The 5853-nt window shown below is 31.1% G+C and overlaps 1 long non-coding RNA gene across 1 annotated transcript; it reads left to right on the top strand.

Moving 5' to 3' along the window:
* Positions 1-969: 969 nt before the first annotated feature.
* LOC106475278 lies at positions 970-4671 on the top strand. Its single transcript, XR_001291797.2, has 3 exons — positions 970-1060; positions 2477-2524; positions 4603-4671. It is a non-coding gene; the product is annotated as an uncharacterized LOC106475278 (long non-coding RNA).
* The last annotated feature ends 1182 nt before the right edge of the window (positions 4672-5853 follow it).

The raw sequence follows: 5853 nt of genomic DNA, 5'->3' as shown, positions 1-5853 counted from the left end.
GAGCAATACTAAAAATTAGCTTTTTAGTCAGTATGGCTAATTAAATATGCTATACTTACGTTAATGCTTATAAAGATTATAATGTGTTGTTTCATCAGTTTGACACCATTGCTGTTAATAATATTTTCAACTGTAATTCCAATAATATCTCATGAGGTTTGGCCAGCTTAGGAGAGTAGATTAGTCCTAAATACTTATACTAAGCTAACAATCTCTATAATGAATGTATAATAATAAAACTAAAAGTAAAAACATTTGATATATTAAAGTCTAACCAATACTGTTAATGAAAATAACAATAAATAAATAAATACCTTAATTAGGGAACAAAGAAACACTAACTGTTGGCTTGAACTACTGTTAAATCTCAACTGAGGTGTTGTATACTTGTGAAGTTAGACTTGTTAATTATGTGGAACTTGTAAAGTTGTACTTGTGGAACTTGTAGTTCTAAAAATAAAACTCTTTTGTTGTAATTAAGTGGACTGTATTTTGTATTCTTCTTTTTATCAAGTAATCCAAAAAGAACCTACCCAACAATATAAATAAATTTATAAAAGTTAGATATATTATTGGCATGAAACTTATCAATAGGCCTACATCTGGTTTCACAAAAACTTGAAAAGAAAATTTTTAAATAAGGCATTTAAAATTGAAGATGACTAGGGTCAAAATAATTTGAACATTATAAGGTTGTTAAATGTTGAAAAGAGATAAAAGGGTTAATTTCAATAAGTTCAAAATTGGAGGTAAATAAACCAGTAAGGACTGTGGAGGAAAATTTTGTTTTGGACACGAGACATGTACCAGGTAGTAACAACAGTGGAAGACAAAAATAGATTGAAACGTTTCAGGACACATGATCATTTGGATCTCTTTTCTTGGGTACTTCTAATTTGATTTTAATTTCAAAAAGTATAATTTTGAAAATTTGATGAAATTTACAACTAAGCAAGTTTTTCTTTTCCAGGATGATCATTTCGTTGCAGAATGTTGCTTGCAAGCAGCACCTTCAAGTTATCACGGAGTTTACTTTTTACTCAACTTTGCTCAGAAAAGAGTATGTCTTAGTTAGTAATAAGTATTAGAATGTAAACACATTTATATGTCATTGTTCTTCTGTTGTTTTTAATCTTGTGTAACTTAATCAAACGTAAATTAGATTTTAATCATAAGCACAAGATAGCGTTAAGTTTTGAAAAATGTGTAATATAGCTGTGGTAGGTCGAGTTATTAAAAAGTTAATTCTTTACTTCAGTTGATATAGAACTTGCCTGCTGTGAGAGTCCTTCCCCCTTTAGATGGAAAAAATGGAATTAAAAAGTTAACTCTTTACTTCAGTTGATATAGAACTTGCCTGCTGTGAGAGTCCTTCCCCCTGTAGATGGAACAAATGGAATTAACTTACATCATGAATAAAAATTTGATACATATAATAATTAAATTTTGTTCCTCAAAATATGTCATTTTATTTTGTTCTTAGCATAACTGTTATTTGTGGTTACGCTATTTGTGACACAGAAGTAATGAAACAAGTTTTTTGTTTGTTTGTTTCTCAGTATTTTTCTCTAGGTGTCTTATTAACAGATTTTGCTGCAAAACTTGCAACATGTTACAGATATAATAACCTTTGATTGTTTGATTGAGATCTTCAAGACTGTCATTTAACTGTTTCATAACATCTGTTTTTTAATGTTTTTCATTAGAACGATGTAATATATAATTAATATATTCACCCCCTAGTGGGACAGCTGTAAGTCTGTAGGCTTTGAGGCTAAAAACTGGGTTTCTATACCTGTTGTTGGCAGCACACAGATAGCTTGTTCTTTAGCTTTGTGCTTAACTACAAATTAATTGATATAAAGTCGTCTTTCTTTAGTAGATTTAATGGTGAAAAAAATTGATGTTCACAGTACTATTATTATAGCTTAAACAGTTGAAATGGTTTTAAAAGATAAATTGTAATTGAATGAAGTGCACTATATACCCACAAAGTAAGAGGGATTGTTAACATGAAATGCTGTACATACAAATATATGTTTTACTTCTTTAATTTCAACTTATTAGATTAATTCTAAATTCAAGAAATTGAGTTTATAAAAACAGAAAAATGTGACTGTAGTAAATAATTTAATCGCCAAATATGTCTGTTGGACAAATCTTTAAAGGTTTGTAAACTTGTATTGTATATAGAATGTTTCAACTTGTGTTAAGTAAACTTCAACAGAAGGTCTCTTTTTGTAAACACGATAGAGTAGAATATGTTAATGCGTGTTGAGTAAACTGCAACAGAAGGTCTCTTGGTGTAAACACGATAGAGTTTAACTATCCTAACATAGTTTTGCCAGCTTGTAAAAAGGACAGATGAAAAAACAAAATTTAAAAGTTCTCACTAACACAATATGAACAACCATCTTGTAGTAGTTCAGGAACAACACTAAGAAAGTATTAAAACTGAGTGTTATATATTTTTTAGCTTGAAGATTGTAAGAAATGTGAAGACCAGTGTATTTTAATAAGTTTGGTAAGTGTTTGCCATTGTTTCTATTTTTGATTCATTTAATCTTTGAGTATTATATATTGTTCTTTTGAATAATTTCGCAGCTTTTCTCCTAAGTGAATGTTACTGAGTGACAAAATGCTTAACAGTGTCTTAGAACATAGAACAGCAGTCATGAACTGTGAGAAAGATTGGCAAGAGTGACACTTGAAACTATTTCATTTGGTGGGCTGAGTGTTGTCTAGTGATTGGTGTGCCAAGGTTCGAACCATGATGTCACTCATCATACATTTCTAAAAATGAGCATGTTATAAAAGTGACAGTTAGTCCCACTATTCTTCTTAAAGAACTGGACAAAACCCTTGTGACAGCAGGTGCAGCTCCCTTCCTTTCATCAGTAGCCCAAAATTAGTCTGGACAGACCTGAACTATAGGTGTTTGAATTTGCTCTTTAGCCCATGTGTTTCATACAGTGCCATTTAGATTGAAAATTCCAGTTTTGTCTGCCATGTGATAGAGCTATTCTTCCAGTTTTGTCTGCCATGTGGTAGAGTTATTCTTCCAGTATTGTCTGCCATGTGGTAGAGTTATTCTTCCAGTATTGTCTGCCATGTGGTAGAGCTATTCTTCCAGTATTGTCTGCCATGTGGTAGAGCTATTCTTCCAGTATTGTCTGCCATGTGGTAGAGCTATTCTTCCAGTATTGTCTGCCATGTGGTAGAGCTATTCTTCCAGTATTGTCTGCCATGTGGTAGAGCTATTTTTCCAGTATTGTCTGCCATGTGGTAGAGCTATTCTTCCAGTATTGTCTGCCATGTGGTAGAGCTATTCTTCCAGTATTGTCTGCCATGTGGTAGAGCTATTTTTCCAGTATTGTCTGCCATGTGGTAGAGCTATTCGCAATTACTTTATCATATACTTGTAGATTAGAATTATAGATGCTCAAGTGATTTTTTTTTAAAGTTAAATTCTGTTAGCCCCAGATTTTGTATCTCAATTGAGGATGCCTGGTAAACTTGGTGAAATGTTAAGAACAAAATATACAAAAGTTGTACTATGTACAACCGATTTAACAAAATAAATGTAATAAAAAAACTTGGGTGAATCTTATGGCAACCCTTGATGTAGAACTTCTGTGCTGTTTAAATTCTTTGAGAGAAAATGTTGTTAGAATGAATGATGTATTATTATTTTGTGAGCCAATTATCATTCTTGTGAGATTTATTATTTTAATTCAGTAAAAAGTATTATTAAATTGCATTATTAATAATATTCAGTTTAGTTACATCTCTTGTAAAAAAGTTCTTTCAAATAAATTTTAATTAGCAAATAAAGTATTTCTGGCCTGGTGGTTAGGGTGCTGAATTAACAACCTGCGGGTCACAGGTTCGAATTCCCATCACTGAACATGCTTGCCCTTTCAGCTATGGGAGTTTTATAATGTGACGGTCACTCCAACTATTCGTTTGAAAAGGAATAGCCCAAGAGCTGGTGGTGGATGATGTTGACCAGGTGCTTTCCCTCTAGTATATGACTGCTAAGCTATGGATGGGAAGTGCATATAGCCCTCGAGTAGCTTTATGCAGAATTCGAAACAAATGAATGTAATTCTTTGGGTATTAATTAAGTTGTGTAAGTTTTATGATTCTAGTTAATGTGATATGAGTGTAATACATATTTAGATTCAATTCTGGTCTGGTCATGAATTAACTACTTTGGTTTGATTCTAAGTTTTGATAATTGCTCATAGTATAGTATTGTTGTAGAAATGTGAAAAACACAGCATAATCTTTTAAGCCCGTTACGTGATTGACAACACGTTGATATTATAATATAAAGTTTAAATGTTTATTGTTGGTGTAAGACGATTAAAAGCAGCATTATCAAAATAATCTTTAAAGTTCTGATGTTTAATCTTCAGTATTTTCAAATTATTACAGTTTGTTTTATTTAAAAGATCTTCTAGCAGATTATAACCTTTGACCTGAGAAACTTTGGTTTCATTGGTATTTACTACATGTACATTATATACTTACATATTTTTAAGTTAACTAACAAAATGTGATGAATATAGACTGTTTAAGTTTATTATTGATGGTCAGGTTAATAATCGATTACATCGACTAGTAACACTGATGGAGATATTTGAAGAAACAGAAGTTGATTTTGGGTGAGTTCAGTTTTTTTATTTTGTAAACCAAAAAAAGAGCAAATTTTATTTTCCTCAGTTTTCCAAAAATATCACAAACTGAAGTTTAATTGGCAATCTGTGAGATGTCTTATAATACATATTTAGTGATAGTTTTCAATAACAGCAAAGAAAAGAAAGCTGCTAAGATACCACGAGTTGTAACGATGAATATTAATGATGATAATGGTGCAGTAATTCTTTAGCATTCTTTATTCTAATCATAAAATTATTTCACTTTGTTGTAACTTATACAGCGTTTTAATGAGAGAGCTCCAGCCGTTTCAGGACGCATCTGTATTAATATGGCAGTGTAGAAGTAGTTTTGTTAAACACTAACAAAACTTTGAATTTAACATTTGTATTTTAGTGATACGAACACTTCTTAACATAAAAAATGTGTGCAGTTTGGTTAAGTTACATTTACAACGAAACTAAGGTTTTTGGAACTTCAAAGTTTTGCAATAAAAAAAATCCAAATGAAGTGATAAGATAAGTTATTCAAAACCTCAACTCTGGACTGTCTTTTCATATACATGTAAGGGCTAAATAATTAAAATGTACTTTATACTGAAACCTTATAATGTTTTTCCCTCCCACATTAATCCTTTATAAATTATTCAGGATTACTTTGTCTGTGTTAGTATTTTAAACAGCTTGTCTGGTTGAACATATCACAAGATTAAATTAGTAGCATCAATGTGGCTTATTATTGGAATTCCTACGTAAATATTGAATCACTGTGTGAGTAAAATTCCTTTATAAACAATAGACATACAATCAACCACTATATGAAACCTTGTCTCATTTTTTAGATTTGCCTTTGTCCAATAGGATAGCAGGAGACAAATCACAATTTAAAAAATAATCCAGACACTGTAAGAAAGTTTGCTACTTAAGTTATATCCATAAAGTAAGGTAAAGGGTGAAAATAACAATAATACAGATCACAACAATACAGATCCAGCTACTTGAGTTATACCCATAAAGTAAGGTAAAGGGTGAAAATAACAATAATACAAATCACAACAATACAGATCCAGCTACTTAAGTTATATCCATAAAGTAAGGTAAAGGGTGAACATAACAATAATACAAATCACAACAATACAGATCCAGCTACTTAAGTTATATCCATAAAGTAAGGTAAAGGGTGAACATAACA

Source organism: Limulus polyphemus, unplaced genomic scaffold (assembly GCF_000517525.1).
Source record: "Limulus polyphemus unplaced genomic scaffold, Limulus_polyphemus-2.1.2 Scaffold8343, whole genome shotgun sequence".
Lineage (NCBI taxonomy): Eukaryota > Metazoa > Arthropoda > Merostomata > Xiphosura > Limulidae > Limulus > Limulus polyphemus.
The sequence above is the reverse complement of the archived record's forward strand: the minus strand, read 5'-3'. Positions and strand labels throughout refer to the sequence as shown.